This window comes from Lissotriton helveticus, chromosome 3_1 (assembly GCF_964261635.1).
Source record: "Lissotriton helveticus chromosome 3_1, aLisHel1.1, whole genome shotgun sequence".
Classification (NCBI taxonomy): domain Eukaryota; kingdom Metazoa; phylum Chordata; class Amphibia; order Caudata; family Salamandridae; genus Lissotriton; species Lissotriton helveticus.
In genome coordinates, this window is record NC_136061.1 from 1,344,517,720 (window position 1) to 1,344,542,836 (window position 25,117).

The window sequence follows — 25,117 nt, forward strand, 5'->3', positions numbered from 1 at the left end:
AGTTTCACCAGCGAACCCCTTTTGCTATCATTCTCACTCTGCTTTTACACGATATAGTCCTTATTACAACACTGCCAGCCCTCTGTAACTTCTCAGTGTTATGACAACAGACGAGTAACCTCCTGCAGTGTGGCTTCTATCACCACCTTCTATTCCATTCCCGGGATGCCCAGGCAACCTCTAAACCTGTGCTTCTAGACAACATAAAACAAGATATGAACTCTTTTGTTAAACATAAACCAATAATCAACATCCATCACTAAACTAGTCAATAATATAACTCTGCTACCAGAAAACTGATCCAGCTGTTCAACAACAGATACTCCACTACCCTATACTCACCTGGGCCCATAAACTCAGTGTGTAAAACCGCTGGGGTCAAGTTTGTAATTTTCACAATGTGTAGGATTAGTTATTTCATGCTCCTAACTAACCTTTCACTGATCAAAAAGTTATTTCCTCTGGTGGTCAATGGACCATTAGTTGAACTAGTTAATGGTGATGATTAATTCTAACTTATTCCATTGAAGTCAATAACCAAAGTCTCAGGAAAGTTTTAAATCTTTATGTAAAATAAGTGCATGTGTACCATTCCAAAATACAGTGCAGTCACCATCATTCAAGGAAAGAAAATTCAATTCGTTAAACACCAAGTATATACTTCGGACTCATACAATAATCAATGCCAAGAAAGGGAGAGGACAGAGAGAAAAGAACACCCGCAAATAACAAGAGAATATAGTTACCAAGGATGGTGTGAAAGACCAACCCCTTGGCCAAAGGGCTGGTAAGGGTCCGGTGACAAAGACTTCAGGACAGGATAATTGACCTCTCTAAAATACCGATAATTGCGCCGCACCCCTCTCTGACACTCTCTTCCTCCTCGAGATTCTTCCGCGATCTTCTGATCTAACCCAATTGAATTAGGATAGAAAGTTCTGCTTCAGGTTCTGCATTCGGCTTTTCATCAGCATCTCACTGCATCTCTCCCCAGCATCAGCAAGTCTCCCTCCCAGCAGTCTGTTCTGACTAACTAACTAAAATTATCTTAATTATACCTTCGTTTCTCCATGTTCCACCCACTAAAGTTTCAATATCCTAAAAATACGAAATATCATTGGTCAGGCAAGGGGAAAAGCTCCATCACACCATGCGTATGTCATTAAATTCAGTTAAACCATTGTTCGCAAACCCATCCCCTTAATTTTTATTCATAAATTTAGTTCTCCTACATCTTTTAATTCACTTTGCAACAAGTTATTAACATTCTGAATAGGAGTCTTCTTCGTTGAACTCTTCACCATCTGTTCCCATGCTTGTAACACTCAATTTTGGCTGTCTTTCAAATGTTCAGTCTTGGCCTTCATAGCTTCACTATATGGGCATGCTCAGACTTCGCATCACTCAGCTTAATCCAGTTATACGAGAGAAGCCCAAATACGCACTAGTAATGAAGTCAGAAAGACAAATATTAATTTCACAAATAAAATGGTCACACTATTTACCACCCACCTCTACTCTTTTCCCCTTTACTTATTAATACATTTCCAGCATTAGCATTAGTAAAATAGCTTGCTCTAAGTTCAAGTAAGCAGGTGCCATGCATGCGAGTCTTCAAGACGCCATGTTAGTAGCTTCTGCTCATGCGCCAAAATTTCCCTCCAAGCGTTACCTCGTCATACTACGTCATTCAATAAACTTTATTCGTTTTACATAGTAGAAAACCATAAAAGTTACAATTCATCTAAAAAAAATTACAAAGCAGATGATACATAGCTGGACGTACAGTACAAATATTCCAATTTTTATACAAAGATTGTAGCATAAGAAGGACTTCACATTGTTTCAATTTAAAATTTAATTCATAAAATACAGCGACAAGATCTTTTATGGTTCCAGACAGTTTCTGTACCTTAGGGAACATTTCAAAAAGCCAACCACAAACGGAATACATTCTGGCTTTAATAATTGCAAAAAATAGAAGTCAGGGCGAACCTGTAACATTTTTTACTTTTTTAAAAGAGATTTTAAAAAGAGCCTCCAAGGGGCTTCATAAAAATTACAGAAGAACACAAAGTGCAGCAGATCCTGTGGAGACATACTGTCGCAGCCACAGGGTGCTAACACTTGTCCTTTGTGACTCCCCTTCGGTACGGCTAATAAAAGATGGAAATAATCCAATCTAAACCTGATCAGTAGGAAACGCTTGTGAGCCGACAAAGGCTAAGAGAGATATGGCTCCATATCTAGAGAGGATTTAAGCATCATATGCTTACGGACACTATTTTTCAGCAGTTCCACCTCTTCCCTTTTTGCTTTCTTACGCATGATAAAAGATTGTTTCACAAAAGCCACGTCTGCCCTAGTAATTCGTTAAGGTATTAAAAAAAGGTCCGGACGCCCCAACTCTGTAAAGCACCCCTTTAGATACTTTAACCACGGTATAGCGGTCATGTTGTCCAGGCTCAGAATCTCTTTCAATAACTCTTGTGTAAGGCCAAGATCTTCATTCAGCCAACATTTGAGCCAAAAAAGCAATGGGCGCGTAGCCAGAATATCGCAAATGAATGTGAGGCCAGTTTCTTCATGAACTATTAGATTTGCCGTCCCTTTAGGAACCCCCAGCAACTGCTTGAAAAAATTGTTTTCTGTCACCTGTATACCCTCCAGACCTGTATATCCCCACAATTCGCTGCCATAGCTAGCAATCGATACACTCTTGGCTTGATAGATCTATTAGGCGTTTGCCCATTTTAGCTGCAAAGTTAAAAATCGCTGCATTGGACCTGGTCACCTCTCCCCTTTTCTTCTTAAGTAGAGCGCCCCAATCCAAATGATCATTCAGTAGGACACCCAAATAGGAGAAGGTCGAGGTTATTGGCACACTTTCTCCGTTCACCTTAAAGGTGTACTGCCTCTTGGGGCGCAGTCCGACCTGCATTGCATAGGATTTCAAATTATTTATGGCCAGATCTCGATCGGCCATTAACCTACGAAAGGTGTCAAGCAGGATCTGTAAGCTTTCGGGGGTACGTGCCAGGAGAACCGCATCGTCTGCATAAAGCAAGACGGGCAAGCCCCTGCGTCCCACATACGGAAAGTCAGCCCCAGTTTCCAACAAAGTCTTGCCTAAGTCGTTAATATAGAGGTTAAAGAGAAAAGGGGCTAAGAAACACCCCTGCCGTTCGCCCCTTTCTGTATTAAAATCCCTGGTGACCCTCAGATCTTGGGCGTATCTAATGTTTGCACTAGTATCTCTATGTAAATCCAGCAGAAAGTCCACCAAATTTACCTCCACTCCCATGGCCCTCATGGACTGCCACAACTTCCCCCGATTGGCACAGTCAAAAGCGGAGTAAAAATCCATGAAGGCCATGTAGATTGTCCCCTGGCGGGCAACGGTGTACTTTCCGAGGATCAGATAGAGATTAAGGCATTGTGCCATGATAGAGTGACCTGGGCGGAACCCATACTGGATATCAGAAATAATCTTATTTTCTTCCGCCCAGGCCGTCAATCTATTTAATACGACTCCGCCTACGACCTTAACCACGGAGTCGATAAGGGAGATTGGTCTGTTATTCATGGTAGCTGTTACGATCTCCCTTTTTAAACACTGGAACAAATGTGGAAACACCCCATGACACTGGACACCCTTCCTTAGCGGCGACATTAAACACCGCCACCAGGATTGATGCCCAGAGCGAGGGATTAGATTTAAAAAGGTCTGATGGAATACCATCCAGACCTGGTGCCTTCTTACATGAGAGACTGGTGATGCCTTCCTCCACTTCTCTTTGAGTAAATACAACTACGTCCCTCTGCTGGGTTCTCGCTTGCAACCGTGGTAAGGTTGATGCGCTTTTAAAAAATAATACTAAAGTGAGACACCCATTCATCTTCCGTTATATTGGTGCCCAAATCCTCAACTCTGTCCCTTTCAAAGAGAGGTCTGTTAATAAGGCTCCAAAATCTGGAACTACTAGATAGAGTAGAGGGATCTAAAAGTTCCCACCATGTGGCCTCCTTCAATTCCATTTTGCGATTGGCCAGTATCTTTTTATAGTTAATGCGAAGTATACAAATCTGCGATTGATCCCTAGTGTTTGCTTTCAATGCCGCCTTTAGTTCTCTGGCAGCTTTGGAGCATAATGGGTTAAACCACTTAGGGTCACCGATAATTCTTCTATGGGCCGGGGCAGATAACAGTATCTCTACTTTAGAGATGATCCCATTGAAAGCATTAAGAATACCCATGGCAGTAGAATGAGATTTCACACAGTAGAAGAATTCTGCTGCACAGGATTCATAGAGGTTTTCGTAAAAAAGGGACGGGGTTACTTCGGCCCATTTAAGGCGTCGCCTACCATCAGTAAGCTTCAGCGTACCTGGAGCTATCACCGTGCCCTGCCTTTTCAATATACTCCCCCCACCCCCAAGCACACACACAAGGGATTATGATCACTAAAAGCACTCGATAAAATTGCAAACCCCAGTAAGAGGGGCTGAACACTTGTAGAGATCAGAATGTGATCTATGAAGGATCCACCACTGCGACCTTTAAAAGACTGGACCCCTTGTTGACTAGATGGTGATTCAAAGGTCATGGATGAAAACAGGTCATAATTATTGAGCAATCGTTAAGAACATCTCCCTGTGAAGAGTGCTCAAAATGGAGGCCCCGGATCCTTGGACATCCCAAATCACCCATGTTAGTAGATTCAGGATCCCCAAACGGGTGAACGTTAAAGTCTCCTACAATCATAAGGCTATTTCTAAAGGGGCCACAATACTGCTTGACAAAGTTGTCCAGCTGGGTTATCTTACATACCCCTTGTTTGTGTACTGCGTTATAAAAATTGATCAGACACAGACTAAAGTTTCCGCGCCTTAAAACGATTGCTTGAAAATCACTATAAGCAGAGGAGATGTCCTCAATCCTGCATTTCAGGGACAAGGAAATAAAAATAACCAAACCACCCCTTGCTCTTCCACTAGTTGGTGGAGTAGCAGGGACAAAAAAAGCTTTATACCCCTCAAAAAAAAGATTATAGTTAACCAACCATGTCTCCTGGAGACCTATCACAGGAAAGTGACTTACCAACTACACCCATAATGGGTCTACAATCTTCTCTGCCAACCCCGCGATATTCCAGGACAGCACATTATAATCCTGGATCTTAAGTTGGTCCTCAGGGGATACAATAGATAAATCCTGAAGTGGGGCAACTAATGGTATTCTTGACAGCTCCTGTTCCATTGGCCCTTCGCCTAATATGACCTCTAATGACTCTGCATTTGATAACACTGTTGGCGTTTCAAATGGGATCCCAGCATCCGACAAAACTAAATCAACAGGCGCAGGCATCTGGGCTCTTTGATCCGAATGAACTTCATTTTTACTTAGTCAGTCGCAGTCATTCAACCCTGAGAGAACTGCAAATCTATTTTGCCCCTGAGCAAAGGAGGAGATATGGCAATCACCCCAAGGATTATCCCTTTCTACCCAGGGGTTAATAATACCGGTCCTACATTGTTCCACAGGCTTATGGGGCCGAGTATAACTCTCTAAATTTAGATTATTCTGTCTAGGGTTCTCCTCCTTATAAAAGAATCCCAAAGGCAGTATCTGAATACCTTGGCCCCTATATGCCGGAACGGCATTGACCTCCCTGAAGATTCTCTCTACGGGCAGTGGGTTGCTAAAATTCACCACAATGCAATCCCCCTTCTTGTTTTCCTGGAACTTCCCAACCAGGCAACACGACGGACCATAATGATGTTATGTATGAACATTGGGCCAGAAACAGTATTGCAGGACAACCAGTGAGTTACCTTGTTTTTAAGTTGGGCATAATCCTCCTTTGTTCCAACTGGGGGAAAAGGCACATTCCCTAAAATTACCACCAGCGGGGTTGATTGTGGGGGTAGATCAATAACCGGTAAGTTCTGCGGTACATAAATGGTGGAATCCTGCGACATGCCCCCTTTCTTTCCCACAACATTGGGAACTACACCAGGTTTCTCTACTACATGAATTCCGTCAATTGGCAAACAATCAGTAGTCTTATTATTCAGCCCCCAGCACTACTAGTAATCAAATCTGAGACAGATAAAACAGTTATTTAATGGACAAGGGGCTCCAACCTTCCCCTCAATAGGTGCCTTCGACAACTCAATATTTGAAACAGAAGGGGCTGCTGCTGCTGTACAACTACTGTTTTTGGAAATATTGTATAATATTGTGCTGATCTGATATACTTTGCTCAATATTATGTAATTTGATCATGATTGGGCGTCATTTATCATCCATAATGCTGCATAGAGTAGATTTAAACACTTCTATTATTGGAAGATCAATCGCAGGCGGGACTACCCCAATTACTGATGCTGGTATCGATGGTGCAATAGATTTGGACTTTTTCGCTTGACTGCCCATTTCTTTTCCTTTTCTTTTGGTACTACCAGTTGAGCAACGTGCCCCCCCACCCACCAGTTGTTGCAGTGAATTCAAATTACTAGCAGCCTTAGTATTACTGCGAGTGGTAGGGGTCTGACTTTTTTCCACACCCTTTCTGCCTAGATCTGGAGGCACAGCCCCCTGCTTATTTATCACAGTGACAACGGGAGAAAGGGGCGTAGCTAAAATGTCCTGCTGGGCCTCCTAAACTGGGGAGAGCACAACCGAATCAAGGATACCATTCCCCAACCCCTGTGTAAGAATAGTACTCGCGGTCTCATCAGTACAGTTAATTGATTGGATTATATCCTCCTCCAGAAGCGCTAAAGAACCGCCAGTAGGTGATCTAGAAAGGCGTCTATTTACTAACTCAATCTCTCTGTCTATCACTGTCGCAGCTCTGGTCAGGAGGGCAGGAAGGCATCCATAGTGGTCACAGTTACTCTTGCATTACTCAAAACCCCATCCTGGTTTGCCTGTGTCTTGCGCCTCCCCATAATTGGTGCACAAGAATAGTGACCTCAACTTAACTTGACCAAATAAGACCCCAAGAATAAATATCATACAACGATTTTTGCCTATAGGCTCCCTCAGATCAAGGCTACTAAATAGAAGTGAGTAGATGTTTCCAATACAAACAGATATAAATCAAAAGTCACCATGTAAAAAGGTTCAAGATCACTAACCAAGTCTTTAAGGGCACCGCTGCAGCGTTGAAAAGGGGGTGGCCCCGCCCTGCCTCCTCCTGGCTACGACGGGCGTGGACGGGCCCGCCCTTGGCCCAGGCTTTGCCCGCCCGCGTTCCGGGCCGCGGGAGACGGCGAGCTGATTTAAACGCCTCTGGGCGCTTAAGGTGACGTCAATGGTGCACGCCCCCTCAAAGAAGCCTGGGATGTGTAGTCCCGGGAACCAGCACAGACGGAAAGAATTGCGGATGGAATTCCGGGTAAGTGCCCCCTCTGGGAGTTAGCAGCATGCAGGTCCGTGTCCTAAACAAAAACTCCAGCCAACAGCAGCAAATGACAAAGCACTGCGTATTAATACTTTTCCAGCATTAGCATTAGAAAAATAGCTTGCTCTAATTTCAAGTAAGCAGGTGCCATGCATGCGAGTCTTCAAGACGCCATGTTAGTAGCTTCTGCTCATGCGCCAAAATTTCCCTCCAACCGTTACCTCGTCATACTACGTAGATTTAGTTGACGCATGTGCAAAATAGATTTCCCCGTTCAAAGCGATATTAGTCCGTCTTCATTGTTATTCACATTAGTACACACATACGCAAGCTTCACTAATCCGCGTGTTCATGTGGTGCGTATTAGTTATTCACAAAACACGATTAATGACTTTGTTAGTAAGTTAAACACATAAACTGCATCCAAGCAAGTTTCTTTTCCACAAAACCTTGCCCCATCAATGGTGTTCCCAGCTGATTTGTCTACTGAAGTTCTTGCTGCCAAAATAAGATCACAGGATGCACCAAAATCAGGAACAGCTTTAAGAAACTGCCTGGGAGATTTAGTTTTTGGACTTAATGACACATGTTGTGATGTCCCAGAGCTCTGCAAAATATTGGAGTCAACAAGGCCTGATGTCTTAACAATTTGTACACCATTGTTTAATATCAGCAAAGCAAAACTGTTACAAGCTAAAGTTCTTGTGTTCTGAACAGAAGCTGGCAACATTGATGATGGCTTTGAAGATATAAGCGAAGAAGTGAAAGACGGTCCCTTGAACTGTCATGCTTTTGCTGCGCAAATGTACTGTATTTTCCAAATCATGTTTTATGAATTACTTCATGGCAAAAGGAAAACTCCGCTACACTTGACTGCCCACATAATCTATGACCAGTGCAAAAGTAGAGAGCTAATCAGTTCAATTAATAGCAGTGGTGTATCAACAAGTTATGACAGTACGGAGCAGGAACTTGTTAGCAGCTCATGCAATATAATCTTGAGAATTCCACCGCACACCACTCCCAAGTCACTTTACCAGGAAGGGATTTACAATTGCTGCTCTTGATAATGATTTAGAAGACGACTCTTCTTTGTCTGGAACATCCAGAACAGACAATACTGTCATGGTGCTTTTTCAAGATTGTACCAATGAATTAGCTGCTGGAAAACAAGCTGTCCGCTGTAGGCATAAACAAAGCTGCAAATGTGTAACCCAACTGCTTTGCCAACGTGTGCAAAATCACTACAAGCCATCACCACATCCCAGTCTACCAGAAAGTTTCAAACTGGCTGAGGACATGGATCTTTTTTTACTTCCTGATGCTGCGGTCTGTAAAGCCTATTTAACTGAATTTATCATACCAATTATTCGGTGTGGAATGGAAGAAGAAAGAAAGCCAGTTCCTCCTTGGGCTAGAATTCATGCTCTGATCTTCCAGAATACTGTCCCACTGAAGAAGGCTGGGTTTTTACCAGTAATACCATCTCCAGTCACAAACTACGTAACACTATACACAGCTCTGAAGACATTGCAAAAAGTGTGTGCGTAGCTTCAGATCAGTCTATCCTTCTAATTTTCTGTGATGAATGTGTTTTTCATATTGTAGCTGACATTTGTATGACCAATCCAGCAGAATTGATGATTTTTATCCTTTGGTGGGTGTTTTTCCACATGACCAAAGTTGCATTGCGGTGTGCAAAAAGTTATCTCAGTGGAGGTGTCATAGATGATGCACTTATTGAGGCTAAAATCTTTGTAAGTAAAATTGTCCAGTCAGTATAGAGCTGAACTCCCTTTGTTTGTTTTCCACAAGTTATTCTCATCATATCTGAGGCTATAGAAACATTGCGTTGGAATGCTTTCTGGAACAAGAATGACAAATTAGGTTTTGCATATCTTATCGCAGTTGTGAAGAGGGCACATGCTGCACTTCACTCAAAAGACATAATCGAAGCCAGGCTATTTATTTATTTATAAAGTTTTATATAGCGCAAACATGACCCGTGATGTTCAATACACTCATTTCAAAATCAGAAAACCTGAAAACCAAGGTCATAGTTTGTGAAAGAATATGAAGAAAAATCAGAACTTGGCAAGTACTGGGGAAATGTTCTACACATGATGGCTCTAGTGAAAAATGTGGTACATGCTGATCGGGAAGGTGATTGGGAACTGCACGTGAAGACTGTGGAATCAATGATTACTGTGTTTTGTGAATTTTATTGCATAAACTACATGAGCTATGGGGCCTTGTGTTTGGAAAGAGTGAAGATGCTAGAGGTGGAAAAACCATACCTCCGTAGAAAATGAATCCAAAGACATTTTGTGGTGGAAAACAGAAAGGGAAGGTAAATGCTGTGGCTCCAGATAAGAAACTGGAACAGACAGTCCAGAGATCACAGAAAAGCTCAAAGGGAATTGTTAATCAGACACATAAAAGTGAAGTCCTTTCTATTTGCAATGCTTTCAGAGTGATGACAAATTCAAAATTAATGGACCACTGCGAAACTGTTTCTAACCACGAACTTGTGGGAAAGAGAGGGGAACGTTTTAATAAACATGTTGACAGCCTACTTCATTTCATGCAGCAGCAAGTAAACCCCTTTGAAATTACTGAGCCTGTGCGACCACACAACTTTGTGACCAAACAGTATGTGGATAACGATATAAAAACATGTCTACTAGATGTCCAGTAACATGGATCAAAACTATAAACAGAACTGAAGTAGGAGAGAGTTGTATTGAAAGAGAAAAAGCTATTTGACATTACTACTCAAGCTAAACTTCCACACTTTAATTACCATAGTTAGTTTCGTCCAACCTGCCACCACAAAACTGGTTACAAAAAAACAACTTTGCAAGCACATAGAGAGATGGATGTAGCAATAGAATGGGGTGAAGTTATCAGGGATATTCTGTCGCATGATCTTCTTCCAACAAATGCATTATGTGATGGAGATGCTGAAACCAAACCAGTGAAGTACAAACTCATACAAGAGCTCGAAAAAAACCTTTCACCTGAAGAATTTCAATTCATGAAGGTGTCCACATTGAAAACTTCTATTGTTGTGGACTATATGACACAACCTTGCAAGAACTGCACACTGACTTTGACAGTTATCTTGAACTATCTGTCAAAGAATGTGAGAGAATCAGCCGAATGTCTACAAGTGGAACAATTGACTTTGCCTGCATCAACAATTCGATACCTATACCTGTGCAACTTGATAAATTCTGGCCATCAACATCGCACATGGTGAAGTTGGAGATGTTAACTCGCCAAACATTGCTGACGCGTCAGTGAACACTGAATTTCCAATTATTGCAAGTGGAGTTATTGTCAAGTTGGTGCCTGCAGAGAGAGATTCAAAAAGATATGGGCCATATTGTTCAAGAACTTCACAGCAAATTGGAGGAAGCTGACTTTCGTGTTGTGCCACATGTTGTGACCTGTTCAAAATCGTACCATTCGAGTCATTTTACTGTCCAACTAACCAGATATTATTGTGCTACTTAGATTTGTTGCAGTGTTCTTAAGTCAAGGATTGTCTAAGTTATGGATATGTTATGGAACAGGGGAGAAGAACCATTTAATCTCACTTCATATTTAGTACAAGAAACCTGACCCAGAGATGCCCAGTCTTTTTATCAAGGCACATATTCTTAGGGATGATAAAACTATGAGCAGAATTGGAACAAAGCTTGGAGCTTTAACTGCTAAGCCTGTAAGATTTCTAAAAGAATTTGCTGAGACAGAAGTAGAATGTGACTTTAAAGACGTAGATATATACCTTGCGCATGTGTGGAAAAGGAGTTCTGACTCTCACACATTTTACTATCTTCAGTACAGTGAGTTCAAGAGATCAGTTGCACTATGTGCTAATTAGAATGAACTGAGCAGCTGACCATGGTTATGCACTTCAAATTTTGTGTAAGAATGTAAGTTCATGGATTGTGCAACATACGTCCGGAGCTCGCCGCACAAATGCTCCACTATTAGACCGAGCCCAAGGCTTATGTTGAAAAGAACGATGCACCAAGAAGCAAAGTACAAGGAAGCTCCAGATTTGTCCAAAAATCTTTATTCTTTTCAATCTTTTTTCTAAAAAATACCTCAGCCAACGCGTTTCGTTCATTTGAACTTCGTCAGGGCTCATACATCACTTGCAGGTCCAATAGAGTGCTTCTAAAGTATGGTCTGGATTGTGCCTTATTCTCTTCAGCACATATGTTGTCATGTAGTGATGAAAGAAATAGTCGATAGATCATTGACGAATTTATGACAGGCCAAGTTCTCGGTAACAATATCTCGAGATCCAAGTTGCAACTCAACCGGTAATTCAAATCCAAAATAAACACGACCAATGAACAAGAAAATCACATTGGGCCAAACTAGGGGCAGATAACCCAAAATGCTAATTCTATTTATGAAGCCCTCGCCATTCCTTGCCAGTAGTCGGACGTTAAATAACTCGAATTCACAAACATAAATCCTGAGTAAAAAAGCGGCTTTAATAACCGCAAGGGGCGATGGGAAAGTGCCCGCCCGCCCGCCCTTATGTAATATGGAGATCTTCAACGGACCGAGAAAAAAAAAGATTGAAAAGAATAAAGATTTTTGGATAGATCTGGAGCTTCCTTGTACTTTGCTTCTTGGTGCACCGTCCTTTTCCACATAGTTCCACTATGTGACCTTCCACTGACATCGTATTCTGTGCGTAGACACTTTAAAAGAGTGTTCTACTTGATCAGAAGATCTGGAAATATTTTGGGTCATGCATTTGCAGAGAAAGATCCACGTGAATTTCTCTGGAAAAATATTGATGGGGTGCTAAAACCTAAGAAAATTTCTAAAGCTTCTACCCACAGAATTACACATACGTGTACTTGCAAAACCTGTGCTACAAAAAGATGGACCTGTCGATATGTTCTTCTCAAATGTTCAGCATTCTGCAAATTTATCTCAGATGATTGCCGAAACAAATACAGTGAACTATGAAATGCGTCTAAACCAGGAGGGGAAAAAAAAAGAAAACAACAAAAAGATAGTGAGGGAATAAAAGGGAACGTCCTTTTCCCCGGATTAAATCTGCAAACAACAACGTGGACTGACCCAATATTGGATTCAAATGCTAGGATGACGCATTGTCACACACTGGAATGGGGAGGTAATTATTATTATTTTTTTTTTTTTAGAAGAACCCTCACCCGCCAACCTAGTTGGTGGCATGATTCATCATCTGGTTCCCAGCTGGGCTGCCGAGTGCAACCCAGCTGTGCTACGACGCCTGAATTACAGATGATCAGGATTTGGTTTTTGTGAGTGAGGAGGGAGTGCTCAGGGTGTGATATAAAAGTACCTCTAGGATGCTCAATAAGTACCGTTATTCTTGAGTTCTAGGGCAGAGTTAAAAACAGAGCAGGAATATTGTGATTCATCTTCTTTATCCCCCTTCAAATGGTCGGCACGTTTCAGCCTCAACAGCACCACCACAGCATCACTCAGCGCAACCCCAGGTTATAGGTGTCACATTTGCGAAAGTTATAACTATTGGCATTGTAAATGACAAAGCTATTAATTTAGCTATTTTCAAAACCAACACATAAATAAAAAAACTGTCATTTACAAGACCAATAGCTCAAACTTTCCTAATGCGAGACCTTTTGCATTACAAATGCTTGTTGACTAGTGTGTTCATCTCATTTTTAACTGCAATTATTTTTCTTGTAATTTTTCCCACTGTTTGCTGTGTATCATCGTAATAATTTTTATTGGTGCTCTATTTTATATTGTCTTTTTTATATATGTCAAAATAAAATGTACATTTCTGTATGATCATATCATTCATATAATTTTTTGCTCGTGTGTTACATAGTGTTGATTGTGTATGGAATAATGTGGGCTAGGCTCTGGCTAGCTTATCAATTCACCCAAAGGGGAAACTTTTCTGACAATTTGTCTTCTGGAACCCTACCCCTTGGGATTTTTGGGTCCCTCTCTTTTGTTAGAGATTTTCATTCAAGTGCAGCCATCCAGTATGAGAATATTGATCCACTAAAAATCACTTAACACAAGGGCATGCAGAATACACTCCGGGTATGCAAAAACACTCAAAGTGAATAGTGCACTCAAACATACCTCCTACTGAAGAGAAACACACTTAATGGCCACTGACCCTAGTAAAGGCGGGGCCAAAGTAACATGTAGCAAACTGTTACATATGGAAAGCAAAATTGTCTAATTTGGTCTGAGTGAAAACAAGCCTACTAAATGGTTGAGGCAATCGTATTGGGCATTGGCATATATTAACAGAAAAAATGGCAAGAGAAAATCGGTTTAAAGTGCTACAAGTAATGTGCAGCTGTAAATGATCCCGGAGGGGGCAGACTCATGTAGTCACACACTGCGGGAAAAAATGAAGGAAAATGAACCCTCGAGTCAGAGAACCGGTCGGAGGACCTGAGTGGAATTAGCCCATAGACGATACCGGGATACACTTACTTCGTCAAGGATGTCTGACAGCTTCTGATACTTACTGTGGTCCTACTCGAGATCCCGACGGTATCGGAGGCCGGTGGCATCCCGGTGTAAGAACTGCTTGTTGGAAGGCTAGTGGCGTGGTCGCGCTCTGCGTCGTGTCAGCTGACGCGGCTGCTTGTAGACGTGCTCAAAAGTGGAGCACTAGAGCGTTTCAGGGGCTTGCCGGTGCTCAGAGCGGAAGAGAGGCAGCGTGAAGCTGCCGAATGGGAATAAAAACGAGGGGAAATGCTCATGAAGCCTATACGAATTTGGCAATCAGATAGAATCTGGTCATAAACACTCAGCTCAGGGGGGCGTGGCTAAGCTGGCTAAGATGGCGGACGGACTCCCTTAGAGCTCCGGTCAGCCACTCGCCACGCCAATGATTTTAGCTGCCGCCGCATACCTTGATCACCACCAGCAGATGTAGGAAATTACAGGGACCACCTGGGACGCCTCGAGGAAAAACGGCGGATCCGAGACATGCCCGCATTGGCCCTGGAGGACCTCGGCCGAGCCTTCCCCAAAATGGCGGCGCCCAGATACTGACGAGGAGGGTCCCGAGTGACCAGTGCGACCCTTTTCGTTGCCGGGTCCCGGAGCGCGCCACACACCGCATCTGAAGAGCGCTACCCCTCGCTCAACGCGGCGGTATCGGGGGAGGAGTCGCGATACCAGGACCCGCCGAGGAGACCCGGCGACCAGAAGACGGCGCGGGACCTTCCTAACACGGGAGACTCGGACGGAGGTGACCCCTGGAGACCCAACGCACCAGGGGGACGCGGAGGCCGGTGAGGACCCAGCCGACCACCCCTGGACACCGGAAAGGCCGCCCGCAAATGTCCCTGAGACCTTCCCATTCCAAGATGGCGCCGCCGAAATGAGTCCGCGAGGGACAGGTGCAGAACGACCATGGCGACCAGTGGGGGTTCCTTGAGACTGGCGCCCAAGTGACAATTCCATTGGCAACCCGAGACGGAGGGTGACAGGACGCAGCAACACGTGCGTCCCCGAGGTGAGCTCTGATTCCCCAATTTGAGCCCCAGACCCAAACCCCTCCGGGGAGCACCGGCTAGCTGTATCTATACTCTGCAGGGGAACCGGGAGCGGCGGGCAGCAGTGAAGGAGCACCCCCGACCACCCCGGCGACACGATAGAAGATCAGACGGAACGGGGTGCGTTCACTCGGAGAGCCTCCCACCTCTCATATCAAGGGCGAACCACAAGCCCCCCCCAGCCGGGTGTCAGGGGACCCACCTGGAAGAACTACAATAGGCGAAGGGGAAGTCGGAAGTCCGATCTGCTTGGCGCCGTCACGCATAGGGGTTTGCATCACATCAGACTGGCCAGATCGGACCGGTAGGTCACCCGCACCACCCATGGGGCGAACGCTGCGAGCGGTGCCAACGACACCGGCGCCGGCACAGAGAAGATCACCATCCCCGGGCCCCTCACGTGGATCAAAGACCGGGGGTCCAATACAGGAATCGGACATGTCCACGAAGCTGGACAAAGTCCTGGCGGCCATCGAGCACTCACGAGTCTCCATGGAAACGAAGTTCGGAGAACTGGCCTCGGACATCACCCTATTGCGAGACGACCATAGAAAGCTGGCAGATAAGGTGAAGCAGGAGAGCCACACGCTCCAAGAACTAAAACCTCAGGTCCAGCTCAACCAAAAAGCCATCAAGGACCTGCAGGAGAAGGTCACCTTCCTGGAACACAAGGCGGACGATTTAGAGGGACGCTCCCGTCGGAGCAACATACGTCTGATCAATCTGCCGGAAGGAGTGGAGAAAGAAGACCCTATCCGATATATCGAGTCTTGGATAAAAACGTTCACCCGGACCCAAGACCTGACGCCGTTCTTCTCAGTAGAAAGGGCACACAGGGTGCCGACTGGACGACCTCGAGCTGGCTTCCCACCCAGGCCATTCCTTTTGAAACTTCTGCATTATCAGGACAGGGACACAATCCTGCGGGCGGCCAGGCAAGCGAAAGTCCTCAGGGTGGAAGACAAAACTGTGATGGTGTTCCCGGACTATTCCCAAGCAGTACAACGCCAACGCGCCACATTCCTCACAGTAAAGCAAGCCTTGCGTCAACTTAAGATACCATATGCCCTTCTGTTTCCGGCCCGCCTCAAGATCATCTATGAGGATGCCACACACTTCTTCACGGATCCGGCGGAGGCAAGACACTGGTTGGATCACCGCAGTCAGCCTCGATCGGACCACGAGGACACACCGTCGAGCACGGCGTCCAGCAGACGGCGGCGACTTCGTGCCAGAAAGGTCATGCTCACACAGATGAACCGACCACCGTCGCCCAGCGTCAAACGCGTCCCAGACTTGGAACAAATCATAGCAGAGCGACGGAAAGCCATACAGGCAGCGGCGGAGATCGAGCAACTGAACGCCGAACGGGAAGTGGATCGAGGCCCCCGCATCTTTACATCCGAAGATGAAGATCAGAGCGACGTCCGCACCTCCAGAGATGGTTCCGCCTCCCCGCCACTGGTGACCCCACAGACGGCGGACACACTCATCTGATGGCACCAGACACGCCCAGCGGTAAGATTGCGATGGAAGAGCATCCAGCCGACGGCGGAAGCCGAGAAGACACGCCTAAGGTATGGGTGGTAGCATACACACACACAGAGACACATTATGGCGAGTGGCCTTGGCCCCAGATCGGGGTTCCGCCGCCTTACCACCCCCTCACACCAAACGAACTAGAGACAGTACGAGATGTACAGTTTGGGCTCATCGTGCCTTGCAATGGGCCCCTTCAGTTGGGACTGTTTCCCATATGTTGTTACCATGTTAAGCCCCTTTCCTTTTAACCCTGATACCTACACGGGAGGTGGTGCTCTGGTCACGGTGAAATCAAGTATGGAGGGAGGAGATGTGAGCGAGAGCGATCCTAGACGTAGCCGAGAGTTGGCGGAGGAGCCAACCATTACGACGGACACAATCACATGACAACGCCCCCTAACACGGACTTTACCTTTATCACACTAAACGTCAGGGGGCTGCATACGGCAAGTAAACGGTATGCAGTCTATGCCTACCTAAAGAGACAACAGGCACATATAGCTCTCTTACAAGAGACTCACCTGACGACAGCGGAAGTCGGCAAGTTACAGAGGAAGTGGAGGGGCGTGATCTGTGCCGCAGGGTACTCTGCATTTGCCAGGGGCACACTAATCTGGATCAGACCGGGAGTCCCCTTCCGTGAACAATCCAGGGTGGTAGATAAGGAGGGACGCTACGTATTATTGGAAGGACAACTGGATGGGCAACCTATCCTGATAGGCAGCATCTATGCCCCCAATGTAGAGCAGAACGTCTTTTGGTCTCGCCTCACAAACACATTGGCACATTACACCCACACCCCTTGGCTCCTAGGAGGGGATTATAACAGTGTTCTAGACACGGCCCTCGACCGGTCCCGTCCCCCACCACCACGATCACCGATATACAGACAGACGGAACTCTTCAATACATGGGTTCGACACTGGGCACTGACGGACACGTGGAGAGCATTGAACCCCACGACGAAACTGTACTCATTTCACTCCATTCCACACGACCTTCGAGTGCGACTTGACCGATTTCTCTGCTCACCTGATATACACGCCAAAGCTAGACACACGGACTACTTAGGCAGAGTACTGTCGGATCACGACGCCCACGCCCTGACCCTCCAGTGGAGACCACCCCACCCCCCAGTTCCTACCTGGAAACTCCCTCGGGAGTGCCTCACAGATCAGGTATTCACACATGAACACGGGGAACACCTGCAGGAACACTTCAGACTCAATGCGGGCTCGGCATCTTCTAGTCTCGTGGAGTGGGATGCACACAAAGTGGTAGCGAGGGGACACTGCATCCAACAAGTACTAGGGGTACGACAAGGTCTAGAACGCGCATTACATGACACAGAACAGAAGCTGGCGACCATGCTACGAGCGGATGACCGCGGCGAAGTGACCCAGCAACAAATAGCAGAAGCTAAATCAAAATATGCTGAGACACTGCGAGACCTGCGTAAATACAACTTCAGAAAATATGCCGGTAGGATGCACCGGGAGGGCAACAGGGGTGGCACACTCTTGGCATGGGTAGCGCGACAGGATCCCGACCTGAAACCTATCACGGAAATCACAGATCAGGCCGGTCATCTTCAAACATCCCAGATAGCAATCATGCAGGTTTTTCACACATATTACTCGCAAATATACCAGACCCCTAACCAAGGCGACACCCTCGCGGCGTCTAACTTCCTAATCCCGTTGCCTATCCCCCAAGTCTCACCGGCGCTCCGGAAGGACCTAGACAGGAAACTAACACAAGCCGAGATCAAGGCCGCGATCGGGATGCTAGCCAGAAACAAGGCCCCAGGCATGGACGGCTTCCCCCTCGAGTATTACCAGACCTTCTTGCCTTACCTTGTCCCGCGTCTGACGATTATGTTCGAAGATGCACTCGGAGTGGGAGTCCTCCCACGCTCCCTCAGGGAATCAATAATAGTATCGTTCCTGAAACCACATAGGGACCCCCAGCTCCCCTCATCCTACAGGCCGATCACATTACTTAACTCAGACTGTAAAATTCTAGGTAAACTGTTAGCGACGAGGTATGCCCAAGTCGTGCCCCAGTTGGTCCATCCCGACCAAAACGGGTTTGTGCCAAACCGCAACACATCCCAAAATCTCCGTAGGCTCTTCCATGTCCAAGACATAACTAGAGCCCAGTTCCCGAATTCAGCTTGCCTCATACTAGACCTCGAAAAGGCGTTTGACACCCTCCTATGGTCATATTTGTTCGACGTCATCGCCAAGAACAACTTTGGCTCCCGCCTAATCGCTTATACCAAGCTCCTGTACACACAACTCAAATCCAGGGTCCGGATCGGCACCTATATCTCCTCGGAATTCACCGTGGACAGAGGGACTAGACAAGGGTGCCCGTTGTCACCCCTCCTGTTTGCCCTGGCGGTCGAACCCTTGGCGATACGCCTAAGACGGGAGGGTGAAGCTTGGGGTATCCCCCTGGCGCACACGTGGCACTGCGTATCTCTATACGCAGATGACCTCCTGATTTATGTTAGGGATGCCACGAGCGACCTGACGTGCATCTGGAGGACACTAGAGGAGTTTGCGATAGTATCGGGCCTAAAAGTCAACTGGGGGAAATCCTCCATATACCCGTTGAGCCCCCATGTGGCCCCCTTCGAGATTCAGATGGGTACTCAAACACTGGCCTGGAATGCCGATGCCCCCCGATACCTGGGAGTACGGTTGTACCACACCCCGGAAGACTTATACACGGGGAATCACCGTAGGACGCTAGCTGGCCTTCGGTCAGCGGTCAACTTCTGGAAGACACTCCCGCTGGCACCAATAGGAAGAGTGGCATTGGCAAAAATGATTATGGTCCCCCGCCTGCTGTATAGTTTCACGAATCTCCCAGTGATCCCACCGCGTTCATTCTTTGGGGAACTGAACACTCTTCTGACGGACCTGATTTGGGGAGGGGGTCGAAAACGGGTAGCACTCACCACACTCTACCTACCTACCACGGAGGGAGGACTGGGGGCACCGGCCTTTGAGGCATACTTTCTGGCAGCCCAGCTCCAGTGGTTGTCTTATTGGACGGCGGGACGACACACAGGGGAGATCATCACAGCTAACGGCCCTCTTTCGCAGGCCGCGATCGTCAGACTTCTGCTGCCAGGCACTAAACCTCTGCGGACATATCCACGGCAGGTGTCCGTTGCCCGAACGTGCATGATGCGTATACATCGCATGTCCAAAACACAGCCACCATATTCGCCTCTATTGCCACTGGTGGGTTTTCCTCGTAGAGAGTCGTATTATTCCCCGGGAATGCTTAGGGTCTGGACAGAACTGGCGATCACGGAAATCGGATCTCTGTTCGAAGATGGACAGTTGCAAACGTTCGAACAGATGATGGACCGCTACGACTTGCCCCCGGGACAGTTTTTGCTCCATAGGCAAATATTAGATAGCAGTAACACACACTGGAACTCGGAGGCCGGGGAGCCTGCGACACATCCGGTCATTCACACGATCATGCACATGGGGGTGGGGAGACACCTAGTAACATGGCTTTACAGGGCGATACGATCGCTACTCCTCCCATCCCTCCAGTCTTTACGCCAGAAGTGGGAGACAGACTTCGGCAGAGTGGTCCACGACGGGGAATGGAGATCAGCCCTGGAATTTCCCAAAAAAGTCTCCAGAAACGCAAGGTTCCGTAACATACAATTTAACATACTACACAGGGCCTATCTCACACCGGGCCGCCTCCAACGATTCTTCCCGGATACCCACTTCGAATGCCCCCGATGTCGAACCCCGGGGGCCGACTTCAGACACATGTTTTGGGATTGCCCCACTATCCGCCAGTATTGGGACACGATCCATCGGATACTGGAGGAGGTTACGGGCATTGCCACCATGCACACGTGGGAGGCAAGCGCACTCGGGATTTTCCGCAAACGGAAAACTGAGAAAACGCAATGCCGATTCCTATCACTAGCAATCCTCCTGGCGAAACGCAGTATTGCCATGCACTGGAGGACCCCAACGGGGCCACCAGAGGCAGCATGGATCGGTGCGGTACGTAAATGGGGTAAGGCGGAGGAGGAGATACTCCGGGAGGAGGAGGCGCGGGGACATCGCAAACATCCCATATCCCAGGAGTGGGCGCAACTACTATATTCCTTCACACAGGCGACTAGCCCTCAGGAGCCACCTACAACCCCGCAATCCCCGATACGTCCGACGACACCAATCCCCACGCTTACATAAGCATATCACAGATTCTACGTACACGTCGTGAGCGACCACACTCGGCGACCCAACGACACCTAGACACAAAACACCGACGCTCACTATAGGCATATACCCAATGACCGGAGAATATGTACTCTGTGCTTGGACACAGGTGACCTTGAAAACCCCCCCCTCCCGTCCTTCCCCCACACCCATCCCTCCCCCGAGTTCACTGGTTCACCCCCATAGTCACTGGGTATGGAGACGAGATCGAGTTCGACAGGGTGCAACTCACATATGTTACTCAAGGATTGACTGCAAACATAGAGACATCACGATGCCACAGGTGCAGTTAACAGACTCACATATTTGAGACGATCCCGCCCGTGGGGTGCGCAGATACATTGATGGGATGCCACATGATACGCGCTACCAAAGCACACAGAAAGGGACGATCGACAGACACTGGTCCTGCATTGTGAAATGTATAACAGAACCCTAATCTCCAATTGTATCTTAACGACTTAAAATTTTTTTTGTACTGAACGTTTACCTCGATTGATCACTGAAGTATTGTTTATATAAATGCAACCAAAAAACCCAATAAACAAATTCAAACAAAAAAAAATAAACACTCAGCTCAGTAAAGTAATAGCTGAATAAAAGAAAGGAAGTCAGAAGACCCCAATATTCCCAAGTGCATATAAGCAGGTAAAAGTTGCATACACCATCTTACATTACACTAGTTCAAAGCTTACTCACCACCAATGAAGGAATATAGGATGTTACAATGCATGCTGTTACATTGCGTGCTTTCACAACGTGGTTGTTCCAACGACCACGTTGTTAGTACGCAATACCTTTACATCGCAAGTCATTAGAACGACTTGCTGTAGGAGGTGCGCTGGAATTAGGAGTAGTATAATTTACATTCCTACTCCAGTTTGTGCGACAGCAGGGAAGGTGTAGGATTTCATATCCAATACCTTAGCACGCCCTACAGCAAGTCGTTGACTTGCGATGTGAAGGTATCGCGTACTAACATCACAGTCGTCGTAACGACTGCATTGTAAAAGCACTGCGATGTGATGACATCCTTGTAAACGCGGTTTCCTCCAGTGAAGCCTAGTCAATTATTGGCTTAAAATAGAAAGTCTTGAAAGTAGTCGGAAGACCAGTCTGCTGCATTATTAATATCTTCCAAACAGGCACCCAGTCTGAAGGCCTTGGAGACTATGGCACCTCTCGCAGATTGTGCACTGAAAAGGCAGGTATCAATGCCCGCTTTCTGCATTACCCATCAGACCCTTCGAGCGATTGTTGGAGAACAAACCGCCTTAAAAGGCTTCCTGATCGAAATAAGAAGTTCTATCCTCTATTGGTCTCAACTCTTGCTTCATATGCCTTAACATTTCTGATGACAATGTTTAGGAGTGCCAGTAAAGGAGGGATAATAAAATACTCTGGTGTCTGTCTTTTTTCCTTTAAAAATATGAAAAGTGACCCATCTGAGGTAAAAACTCTACCTGTAATATTCAGAGCACAAATATTTGGCACTCTGCAACAAGAGATTAAGCATAGAATCAATGTCAGCTTACTAGAGATCTCCTTCTGTGACAGGTACCTGTTACTTTTTCAGGATAAAAAGTAAGCAAGAAGAGCAACATGGCTGCCTGGTGAGGATCTCAGGCCTGGACCTCCCGGTCAGTGTTTGCCGCGCTGGACCTTTAACCTCTTAAAAACCCCTTCTTTCCCTCTTTTCCTCCGGTATCCAGAGAGCGGACACAGAGAAGACTTGGCCGATGCCCGGTGGAGCCGCTTGGATCGGCTATTCGGTAGTCTGGCCCGGGTTTCCCATGAGGCTGTCCCCTACCCAGCTGGACAACGTGGCATAGATTACCGCACCGCTGATGTCTCTCTTTCCGACTCTTCCGCCTCACTTGTAGCTTACCATCCTCCTGGTGATTATCCATCCTCTGTTCAGCTCTGGCTCCTCCAGATGGCTCCGGATGGTGTTGGATACCTCTAAGGCGTGATCTCCCCTCTTCATGGGACATCAAGACTTCTTGGCTGATGCCCAGTGGAGCCGCTTGGTTCGGCTATCGAGGAGTCCGGCCTGGATTCTGCCGCAGCTGTCACCTACCCAGCTGGACTTCGGGGAAAGACATTCCTCATCCCGCTGCTGCTGCTGTTCTGTCTCTCTGCTTTTTGCTTCGGATCGAGTTGCCGCTGATGAATAATAATGGGGCCAGCCTTGGCGCAGCTTTGTCTCCATCAGCTGCCTTCCAGTCCTCGCTGCCTCCCCATGCTGGCTGTCTACCTGAATATGCTCCGCCTCGTCCCCAACTCCCGAGACCAGAGAGAACTTTTTCCAGGTATGGGGAGCGGGAGCCGCGTCTGTCAGATTGTCTACACCGGTGCCCCAGTTGACCCAAACCTGCACGCCTCCTCTCCGCCTTTGTCTTTGTAACTATGTACACCCCTTGACTTCCTTTTTGCACTTTAATTCACGCTCCCTGGGTCACTTCCATGGACTTTATTACTTTTTATCTTTTGCCCTGCCCGCCATTTTGTTGCTGTTCTCCGCTGATTCCTCCGGACCCAGACCTGCCATCTTGTTGTACCTTTGTCCTTTCCCCTTTTCCCCTTTTCCCTTGTTCCCCCCCCCTGACGATCCTCAAACGTTTCCCCCTCTTTCTGATTTGCCTTTTCTCCATCCCCACTTATCCCTGCACCCTCTCTCATAACACACTTTTGTCCCCCTCTACCTTCTGTCCCCCCTTTTGATTTTCCCACTACCCCTGTTAATTTCTGTGCAACTTTTACTGTACCTTGACTATACTCTTGTCGTTTCCATGTAATCATTATGTAACTTATTTAAACTCGTAACTTGCAACTCGCTGTGACTTATGTAAAGCGCTCTGATACCTCCGGGTCTAGCCAGCGCTTTATAAAACGCATGATAAGGGGGGGGCGTGGTCAAGATGGCTGCGGAGTAGGACGTGTTTCCCAGTCCCTCCGGCGCCACCGTGAATATAAGCTTTGTTTCTGCCTTACCGGTGTCCACCCACGGGCTCTTCGACACCCCAGGAACTTCCTGTGTGCTCCTGTTTCCAGCGGCACCTCTGTAGTGGAGCGATCCGAGTGCAGTCCGCCTCCAGCGGCGAGCCATCAGACCGGGCCGACAGCGTGGGCGGCGACTTTGAGACCACGCTAGTCGCGTGATCTGCGGCCGAGCTGTGCTGCCGGAGACGCTGGCGCTGCCTACGCCACTCCGGGCGCCGGAGGCCTGCTCTTGCCTGGGTACTCCCGCTGATATACGCGGTTGGGCAGCCGGGCACTGACGACGTTGAGGCAGGTGAGGAGGCAGAGGGGAACACACCCGAAAGCTACCGGCCGGGCCGTGGATCGGTGGTCATTTCATTACCCGCGCCGCACACGGGGCCTACTGACACCCTCTGGCTCCCCCAAATAGCTACGGAGAAGGCGGGGCACACCAAGGGGGAGCACGTGATAGCGCTGCAAGGGCCTGGTCCCTCCCCCCGTGTGGACCCGACGGAAGTCAGGGTCCTTGTGGACGGGCCCTGCTGTTGGGATAGTGAGAGTCCTGAGGCCTTCCTCGCGTCTAGAGCGGCGGGGATGACTCCTGCGCCTTTCACCGGTCTAATAAAGGCCTAGAATTGGGGCACGGACGTGTCCAGAAGTATACCGGGGGTGCTGAGGCGGAGTGCGTGATTCCTGGCCCCTTACCGTTATCTACAAACCATCCCGGAGGCGGCCGGTGAAGGAGCTGCGGACCTAGGGTGCCCCCAAAATGGCCTCCACCAGGGGCAAGAAGGACAAGGACCTTCAAAGTTACACCACCGAAACCGGGGAATGGAAGCCCCCGTCAGGTGACGGCGCAGACGCTGCAAGCAGACGAGGTTCAGGCACCGGCCACAAAGGCATTCATGCTGGAGCTCTTTGCGGCCATCAAGGAGGACATCCTTGCGGTCCGTACTCGGCTATCTGCAGACATGCGCGAAATGAGGCGTGATGTGGACTCCATTGGAGCACGAGTGGCGACACTAGAGGAACATGTCGTGGGCGCTGCCGACCAGCTGCATCACTTCCAACAAGATGTTATCCGATTGACTGAGCAGAACCTTGACCTACAGGCGCACACTGAGGATCTAGAAAACCGCTCAAGGAGGAATAACATTCTCATTCGAGCCGTGCCTTGGAAAGGCGAGGGGGAGAGTCTCCGCGACTATGTAACGGCGCTGTTCAGGCAGCTTCTGGGTGAAGGGGACGACTTCGAGCTCCAATTGGACAGGGTTCACAGAGTGGGTGTACCACGGGGCACACAGGCCCCACTGCCGGATATCCTGGTATGTGT

General features: G+C 47.4%; 1 protein-coding gene and 1 long non-coding RNA gene across 3 annotated transcripts in view; one reads left to right on the forward strand and one right to left on the reverse strand.

The window, feature by feature from the left end:
* The window catches only part of MSANTD2 (Myb/SANT DNA binding domain containing 2), a 1,072,267-nt gene that overhangs the window by 639,823 nt on the left and 407,327 nt on the right, over window positions 1-25,117 (forward strand). The window lies entirely within an intron of this gene.
* LOC144823464 (uncharacterized) overlaps window positions 551-25,117 on the reverse strand; it is a 243,742-nt gene continuing 219,175 nt past the window's right edge. Inside the window, exon 3 of the long non-coding RNA XR_013608799.1 lies at window positions 551-1,444. This is a non-coding gene — a long non-coding RNA (uncharacterized LOC144823464). The remainder of the gene's footprint in view (window positions 1,445-25,117) is intronic.